Below are 9,583 nucleotides of genomic sequence, written 5' to 3'. Positions count from 1 at the left end.
GCACAACGACAGTAGTGACAAGATCATAATTGCTTAGATATATTTTCCTGTCTTTTCTACTTGACATCCCCAATTTACTGCCCCCGGTACCTTTTGGTCAATATAATGTATATCCAAGAACAGGTTTTGTGCACAAAGAGACTATATTATAATTACTTCGATTTGAGTTAAGACTTAAGACCCTGTGTTCAATTTATAATTAAGATTGCCCTTACTGAGTTTCTTTTACAAATTTATCAGTCAAATCAATCAAAAAACTACTGTACTAGAAACAAAAAGATTTAAACAATATAATAAAAACTTTTATACTTACCACCCACTTTAAAATATAAAACATGATAATATATTGAATCCTCTATAACCACTATCCTAAGTTTGGTATTTCCATCAAATATTTCAAACTATATCTACAATCTTCATATATTCTCTTTTCTTGTTTTAGCACTTGCAACTGCCTACCAAGCAAATCTTTGAGTAATGGAAACACTCTGGTAAATCTAAAAAGTTAAGCTGACGAATCTAGTGTATCTCAAGAAGTTCTTAAATACTGCAACTCTCAAACAGCAAAGCTGTCTTCCATCCTTAAACTAGTAATCAAATCTAAAACTCAATTACTCAAGAACACATTCTACATTAGAATCACAAATGAATCAGCTGAGATTGTTCAATATGTCATATTGCTATAAACCCTACATCTTAAGTACAGATGGCCACAAACTTTATTCACACATATTATATGCAACATATGGTTCTAAGTACTTTATAAATGTTATTTATTTTTAAAAGATTTTATTTATTTGAGAGAGAAAGCATGCATGAGAGAGCGAGAGCAGGTGGGGGGAAGGGCAGAGGCAGGCTCCCCACTGAGAAGGGAGCCCAAGTGAGGGACTTGATCCCAGGACTCGGGGATCATGACCTGAGCCAAAGGCACACGCTTAACCAACTGAGCCACCCAGGCACCCCCTAAGTGTTATTTAATAGTCAAAAAACTTTATGAAGTAGGTGCCATTATTACCCTCATTTGATAGTGAGGAAACAGAGGGAGAAAGAGGTTAAGGAAAGTTCCCAGAGTCACACAGCTAGTAAGTAGTGGAACCAGGTTTTGAACCCAGGTTTCTGGCCTCACTGTCTATGGTTGTGATCATGTTGTGTTACCTTTCCTTATAGGTCTGATTTACTTCCCAATTTCTACCTAAGTTGCACAGGTTTGGAGATATAATTCCAAGCCCAAGATCTGGGGCCTGGGCATACAACCTCTCTGTGACAATAATGGGCATACATAGCACCTTTTCTGTTTAAATAGCTGCTATGAGAGGACTTCTAAATCAACTAACTCCACTTGGGGATTGATTTTACAGTGTGAATTCCCAGAGTTCAAAGATCTTACCTAATTCTGCTTTAACTTTCAACTTTATTACCTAAAAACTGCATGGATGAAATTCTATAATTTCCACACAGGTGTTTCTATCTTTTGATTGGATTCAACTAGTTACAGTCACACTGGTGACACCTTTAAGCTAAGAACAATCCAAGGCACGTAATAGACTAGGCAAAGCTTAGGATTCCTAAGAAAAAGGCTGTCAACATATTATACAATCTCCAGGGTGAAGTTCCTAATGTCCAGGACACGCTTCTGCTTGTTAAAAACCTAAGATCCTTTAAAGGAAGAGATAAACAATTAAAGATTACTTTGGCAAACTTCCAGGAAATATCCAAGGGACACACTATTAGCAGTATCTTAAAAGTCACAGTGCAAGGCAGTGCAATTAAAAAATTAAAAAATGTATTAGTCAACATAGCAGGCCATTTTATAGGAAAATGCTAAGTGAATGTATGGGAAGAAAGATCTGAAGGTCTTAGGGGACAGATCCATGGATCAGTACTGTAGCTATAAAACATGTTGAAAAATCTGGAGACAACCCCAAAATCACTGTCAGAAGATGGTTCAAGGACCAGTACCAACACTGTCAAAAGTTTTCCCTGAATTCTTAGCAGAAATGAAGACAATGCAATATACACATACACAGACAAATCACTCCAGTTCAAAGACACTGGGCATTGGCTGGGACATCATCAATCTAATAACAAACAGGTTTGTAGGAAAAAGAAGTACTAGCATATTAGATATATACATGATTTTAAGATATATCATGATTTCAAAAATATTAAAATGTGAACTGAAGAATTATAGTATATGTTAGTGTAATGCTTTCTTGGGAAGGATAGTCCTTTGTATCTAAATTATACCTTTAAATTTTTTGATATTAAATGTCTTTTATGAAATAATGATGACAGAAAATGATGGCCATATTTTTTTTTTTAATGTATGAAGATATTGGCAACCTTATGATGGGCTCCCAATTTCCTCCCCCACATTTTACCAATCATGAATCTCAAAAAATCTGGATCCCAAAAACGTTCTACCTAGGACTACAAAAACCCTTCTACCAGTTTAGTCCAGCCTACCTAAAAATATCCAAAAATAAAGAGTCTCTTGCTTTGCTCAATCACTGAACAGTAATCCTTGGGGAAAAATTTTTCTTCTTTTTGAGTTGAGCTGAAGTGTGCCTTCCTCCCCACACCCACCATGACTTCCATGCTTGGTTTTAGTCCTATCACCTGGAATCCTTCAGAAAAATGGGTAAAACAGAAAAACAACTGCTTGAAGGCATCAGACAACTAACTAAAGTAGCCAAGACTTGAAAACTGGAGAGAAGCTATGATGGTCAGTTTTATATGTAAACTTGCTTAAGCTACAGTCAATCAAAATGCTGATCTAGATATTACTATGTAAGTATGTGGTAGATGTGATTAAAAGTCTATAGTCACTTTAATTAAGAAAGGTTATTTTAAATAATCTAAGTGAGCCTGAACCAGTCAATTGAAAGGCTTTAAGAGCAGAACTAAGGTTTCTCTGAGAAAGAAGAAATTCCCGTGGACTGCAGTTTCAACTCTTGTCCAGAGTTCCAACCTACCCTTCCTGATGGTCTAGCCCAGTCCCCACAGTTCTATAAGCCAACTCCCTGTGATGAATATCTTAACACATATATAGGTGCATGTGTGTGTATTTATAGATAGAGGATATATATTACTGTAATATATATACACACAGAACCATAATCCATAATTAAAACCTTTCCATGAAGAAAACTCCAGGACCAAATGGCCTGACTAGCAAATTCTTCCCTATATTTAAGGAAGAGAATACATCAATCTTATACAAACTTCCTGAAAATAGAAAAAGGAGGAATATTTCCCAATTCATTTTCTGAGGTTATTTTCTCTCATAAACATAAAAATCCTAAACATTATTAAAAAAATCAAATCCAGATACATTATGAGGAAGGTTGGCTTAACATTCTAAAAATCAATTAATATAATTCACATTAAAAGACTAAAAAGAAACAGGTTTTAGATTAATAACTAAAATAGCATGAAACAGTATTGATTAGGTTTTAAAAAGGCAGCGTCTGCCTTCGGCTCAGGGTGTGATCCCGGCGTTCTGGGATCGAGCCCCACATCAGGGTCCTCCGCTAGGAGCCTTCCTCTTCCTCTCCTGCTCCCCCTGCTCGTGTTCCCTCTCTCGTTGGCTGTCTCTGTTTTATAAATAAATAAAATCTTTAAAAAAATAAATAAAGTAAATTTTCAAAAAAAAAAAGGCAGGTTGAAATAAATATATTCATGGAAAAAAGACCGAAAATATTATTCTCCCTTCATTGTAGGCTCATAATGTTTTGTTTTATTTATTTGAGAGAGAGCACAAGAGGGGGGAGGGTCAGAGGGAGAAGCAGACTTTAAGCCTTTTCTAAGAAAAAAATATTCTGGGATCGAGGGTCCTGGGATCGAGGTACGCACTGGGCTCCTTGCTTGCCAAGGAGCCTGCTTCTCCCTCTGCCTGCCTCTCCCCCTGCTTGTGTGCTCGCACTTTTTTAAAGATATATATATATTTTTTTATTTTTATTTTTATTTATTTATTTATTTATTTGACAGAGAGAGACAGCCAGCGAGAGAGGGAACACAAGCAGGGGGAGTGGGAGAGGAAGAAGCAAGCTCCTAGCGGAGGAGCCTGATGTGGGGCTCGATTCCAGAACACCGGGATCACGCCCTCAGCCGAAGGCAGACGCCCAACGACTGTGCCACCCAGGCGCCCCTGACAAATAAACAAAATCTTAAAAAGAGAGAGAGAGAAACAAAGAAAAAAAAATTCTAACATTTTCTTGAGGAGTTCCCTGCTTTTAGATACATTTTCCTTTTTTTTTTTCTATTTTAAAAGTAATTAACACTTCCGTTTTAGAGACTTTGGAATATTCAACAAAATACAATTTAAAAAACACATATTATGGGGTGCCTGGGTAGTTCAGTCAGTTAAGCGTCTGCCTCCTGGGATCATGACCTGAGCCAAAGCCAGACACTTAACTGAGCCACCCAGGCATCCCAGAATATATTTTTTCCTTAGAAAAGGCTTAAAGCAGTTTAAGAAAAAATTTTTAAAGTTAAAAAAAAAATATTACTACATAAGAGATTTTAAAATTCTTCCATTTAGATGAAAAAAGAAATATGCTTACCAAACAAATTAGGAATTTATTAGGTTAAATATATGGAACAGTTTCTCAAGCAGATTCTTGCTTTAAATCCAAATGCAATGAATTAATGCAGAGGCATGATGCGTTTCTTAGGGTACCTGACAGCAAGCATGGTTCTAAGTAACAGGTGGAAGGTAGGATAGGGAGGTAAGCACAGGGGTAAAGGATGCCACTTGAGCCCCAGGGCACAGGGCATTCAACAATAAGGGCAATGAAACATTCAGACTACCTGGCATATAATTCCCTAAACAAAACAAAACAAAACAAAACATTCCCTAAACAAATTGTTAGGAGCTGAACTGTGTTCCCCTCAACATTTGTATGTTGAAGTCCCAACTCCTAAATCCTCAGGATGGGACTGTTTGGAAATAAGGACTTTAAAGAGGTCATTAAGGTTAAATGAAATCATTAGGGTAGGCCCTAATCCAATAGGACTTTGAAGAATAGGGAATGAGGGCAGAGACACAGGAAGGAGTCATTTACAAAGCAAGGAGCCTCATAAGAAACCAATCCTGCCGACATCTTGATCTCAGACCTCCAGCCTCCAGAATTGTAGGAAAGTAAATTTCTGTTGGTTAAACCAGTCTGTGATACTTTTTTATGGCAGCCCTAGCAAACTAATATACAGATACAACTGCAAAAATTAAATTTCAGACTCTGCCACCAAAAAAGAGATTTAGGACAAACACATGGAAGGAATCTCATATGGTTTTAGGTATAGACCGTGATCTTCCTACAGAAAATGTAAATCATTAGCTGTTTTAAGGAAATCAAACTTTTAATAATCTTGTCAATAATTTACTGCAACTTTCCCCTCTAATTTTAATAACTGTATATGCTGTACAAATATAAAATACTATTTAAACTTCATCCATATTTGTTACTTCATCTGATCCTTACAACCTTCTCTATGAAACAAATAGAAACCGAACCCCTCTGGTCCCAGTCACAGATCTTTGCAATATACCCCAGTATTTTCCAAAATTTTTGTAAGGCTCCGCCTGTTTTTGTAAGAACAGAGATAAAGTTTATATCTATATTTATCATAAAGCCTTAGTATTTTCACAGTAGGAAGGACAATCTGAATTTAAAGAAAAGACTATCTTGAAATATTAAAAAAAAAAAAAAAAAAGGCCAACATTTCCTGAGAATTTACTGTGTCCGGCACAGTTCTAAGCACTTTACATGAATTAACTTGATCCTAATAACCCTCTGAGGTAGGTAACTATGACATACTCTGCTTCAGAGACACAGAAATTGATGGGTACTTTATCCAAGTTAGTAAACATAGGAGCTAGGATTTGAAACCAGGAAAGACTGGCTTCAATGCCAACACTCTTAACTACCACCCAATGAAGTATAATGAGGGCACTATTGAGCATAAATCTTAATGGCTTTGGAGGCAGGCAGGTTTAAGTTTGAACAGTGGCTCTGCTACTTATTAGGGGTATGATTTTGGGCAAACTTAAGCTCTTTGTACCTTAGATTCCTCAGCTCTATAATGGAGATAAATAAGACAATGGATGTAAGAGCATTTAGTATAGTGTCTGGCACATAATAATGTCTAATTATTAAGCCCTTACCCTTCTAATTCTACTTTCATGAATATACAAGGAGAATCCAACAATGTTTAATTTCAGGACTCCAAGCAAAAATATCAAAAAGTTCTCTTGGGACTCCAGGGTGGCTCAGTCGGTTAAGTGTCCAACTCTTGGTTTTGGTTCAGGTCATTATCTCAAGGTCGTGAGATTGAGCTCTGCATCGGATTCTGCACTGGGCATAGAACCTACTTGGGATTCTCTCTCTTCCTCTCCTTTTGCCCCTCCCCCGTGTGCATGTGTGCGTGTGCACTCGTTCTCTCTCTCCCTCTCAAAAGAAAAAAATATACCAAACTTATTTTTTTCCATCCATACTTCTTTCCTTCTACATTCCAAAAATGCATATGCTATCTCATTAATCTCATTTCACCTAAGAAAATACATTAAATCAGATTGGTAGTTAGATCAGTTTTATATTCTGTCTCCCACAGAATACCTAATAACTTCACTAAGGACAAGTATAGTTATGCAACAACTTCAAAACATTCTGGACATTGCTCAAACATCTAATATTTAATAAAAATTCACCAATGTACTTACCTTAACCTTTACGGAATTTAAAAAAAATATTAAGGGGCGCCTGGGTGGCACAGCGGTTAAGCATCTGCCTTCGGCCCAGGGCGTGATCCCGGCATTATGGGATCGAGCCCCACATCAGGCTCTTCTGCTATGAGCCTGCTTCTTCCTCTCCCACTCCCCCTGCTTGTGTTCCCTCTCTCGCTGGCTGTCTCTATCTCTGTCGAATAAATAAATAAAATCTTTAAAAAATAAAAAATAAAAAAAATATTAAGTTTGTAATGCCTCTTGGGATTACAAGGTAACTATCTGTTTGCTCTTATTTGAACTTTAACTACTTATTTCAAGCTTCAGAGTCCTTATTTTAGTACTCCCACTCTTCATGATTTATATGGTTACATCACATTCTCCTTCAAAATCCATTTTTCCAGAAAATACTGCTTCTGTAGTCATGTAGAAGTCTTTTCATTTTCTTTGCCTACTTCTAACTGAATTTCTTTCAACCTTTTCCATTTTTGAAGCATTTTTCTTGAGAAGATTTAGCGGAAAGAACACTGGGCTAGGAGCCAGGGGTCCTCACCTCTGCCATCTCATCTCTCAGATTCTTTATCTGAAAGATGAGAGGACTGCGCTAGATTAATTTGTAATAGGTTTCCTTATATCTCTAAGCTTCATATTTCCACGATTCTGGGTCTTCCCACTAGAAGTCATTCAGCATTCCAACAACTTCCCTAAACTTTTCACTCCAATTAGCCAAGGAGGGGCAGACATGTTCAGTTTCAGGGGCAGGGGGAAGACACAATAATCAGGAAGTCTGGGGCTATAGAAGACATGACATTTGTGAACCAATTAGAAAAAGATTAGGAGACAAAAAAGATGTCAAAAACAAAGAAGTCAAACAGCCTAACTCTAACCTCACCCCTACATAACTATTTAAGAAGAACTAAGAAATAGAAAAAGCTTTTAGCAGCAGAGGTTACTCAGCCCTCATTTCCGTCTCAAGGGAGCGATGCAACTATGTGCCATCTTTGCACTGTTGTTGCTAAAGTGGCCCCCTACAGGCTTTGCACAAAATAGGCATTACTGGGGTATTCAACGACTGAATTACAGTTCAGCTGAACTGAAAGCTCTCACAAATGCTACCAGTACTACTAGGTACCAAGAAATCTGAGGATTCAGGTCCATGGATATTACATGGCATTGGCTGCCCTGGATCTAAGGGGAAGATGGAGACTGAATTAACTGGGATGAGAAGATGTGGCCTGATGGCACTGCTTAAATTCTGAAGATACTGGAAGCAGCCCGCAGAAGGAAAAAGTACAGATTAATAGGCATGAGCTATCTCTAACCCACCAAGGCAATATCAGAATATGTATGAAAGTCATTTCCTACCCTGGTGTCAGAGTCCAAGAAAGAACTAGCTTAAGTTTCCCTCTGGAGAGGCCAGCTTCTTGGCTTATGACTGGTTGGAGGAGAGGGGAGAGTAAATCAACAAAGGGATGGGGGAGTTGGGCAGTCCTGGATTCTCAGACCAGCTCTATCGTGGTGTTTATCAAAGTGTGGTACAACAGACCAAAGAATTGGGTGCCTGCTTAAAACGCAGTTTCAGGCACCCATCAGAGATCTCTACAATCAAATTTCTGGGAGTGGTACTGGCATTTTTACTTACTTTTGAGAACTACTCTCCCAGAATGGGGGTGGGGAGTGGGGATGGGGGTGGGGTAGGGATAGGAATTGAGGTGAGTTTCTTTTGACTCTAGATTCATTACATTTGACAACACCACGTTGTTTTGGGGACCATTAAAAAAAACCCTCCCTTTCTCAGGTAACAGTTGCAGCTAGCTGTCTAACAGTTCACAGGGTCACAATGAAAGGGCCTGGAAAATGCATTTTTATGAACGGGTTCAACAGTTCCTCCACGGCCTTGTTTACGTATTTGTTTGTTCACTGGTTTCTTGTTTAAAAATAAACCGGTCCGGGGCAACTGGGTAGGCAGTCCTTAAGCGTCTGCCTTCGGCTCAGGGCGTGATCCTGGAAGTGATCCCCGGCATTGCAGGATCGAGCCCCACATCGGGCTCCTCCGCTGGAAGCCTGCTTCTTCCTCTCCCACTCCCCTGCTGTGTTCCCTCTCTCGCTGGCTGTCTCTATCTCTGTCACATAAATAAATAAAATCTTTAAAAATAAATAAATAAATAAACCGGTCCAACCCAGGAATTTTCAGAAAGAATCACAAACTCCAAAATAGAAGACTTTTTTTTTTTTTGATAGTGCAGAAGTAGGCTTGTAAACCTGAACTCACTGTCTGCTATAAAAAGTAGGGTTTCACTTAAAAGAAAAGAAGATCCCCGGTTAAGGCTCTGCCCAGCTCTTCTGCACTCAGAGCTACTAATGAAAGCCAGTAATTTGTGGGTGGCAGAGAAGAAAAGACTCTGAAGCAGGCGTGGGGAGCGAGCAAGACGCACTCTCCACTCCAGACATAGTTTGACAAGAAGTCCGACCAACTACCTGATTTTTAATGAGCTCCATTAACCGCCAGGAAAAAAACGCGTCTGCAAATGCGTTATCAAGAAACACCCCGCGGTTACCGTCGTTTCTCTGCTGGCCGGATGAAAACACTCCAGGCCTGCAGAAAACCGTCAAGTTACACTTTAGCTGTCCCCGCGACTGCGTTTACGACTTCCATATAAGGTGACACCCCTCTCCGGGATTCTAAGACTTTATCCTCAGCACGAAAACGCGCGGCCGAAACCCACTTGCGGACATTTTTCCTCGCGATGATTTTAGTCCCGCGGCCTTTCAACTGGGGTCCGACACGGCGGGCGTCCGCCCAAGCGGCGGCCTGAGGAGACCCCCCCCCGCGGCCCCCGACACAAAGGCAAAGCCCAG

The sequence above is a fragment of the Ailuropoda melanoleuca genome, chromosome 5 (genome assembly GCF_002007445.2).
Source record: "Ailuropoda melanoleuca isolate Jingjing chromosome 5, ASM200744v2, whole genome shotgun sequence".
Classification (NCBI taxonomy): domain Eukaryota; kingdom Metazoa; phylum Chordata; class Mammalia; order Carnivora; family Ursidae; genus Ailuropoda; species Ailuropoda melanoleuca.
Note: the sequence above shows the minus strand (reverse complement) of the source record.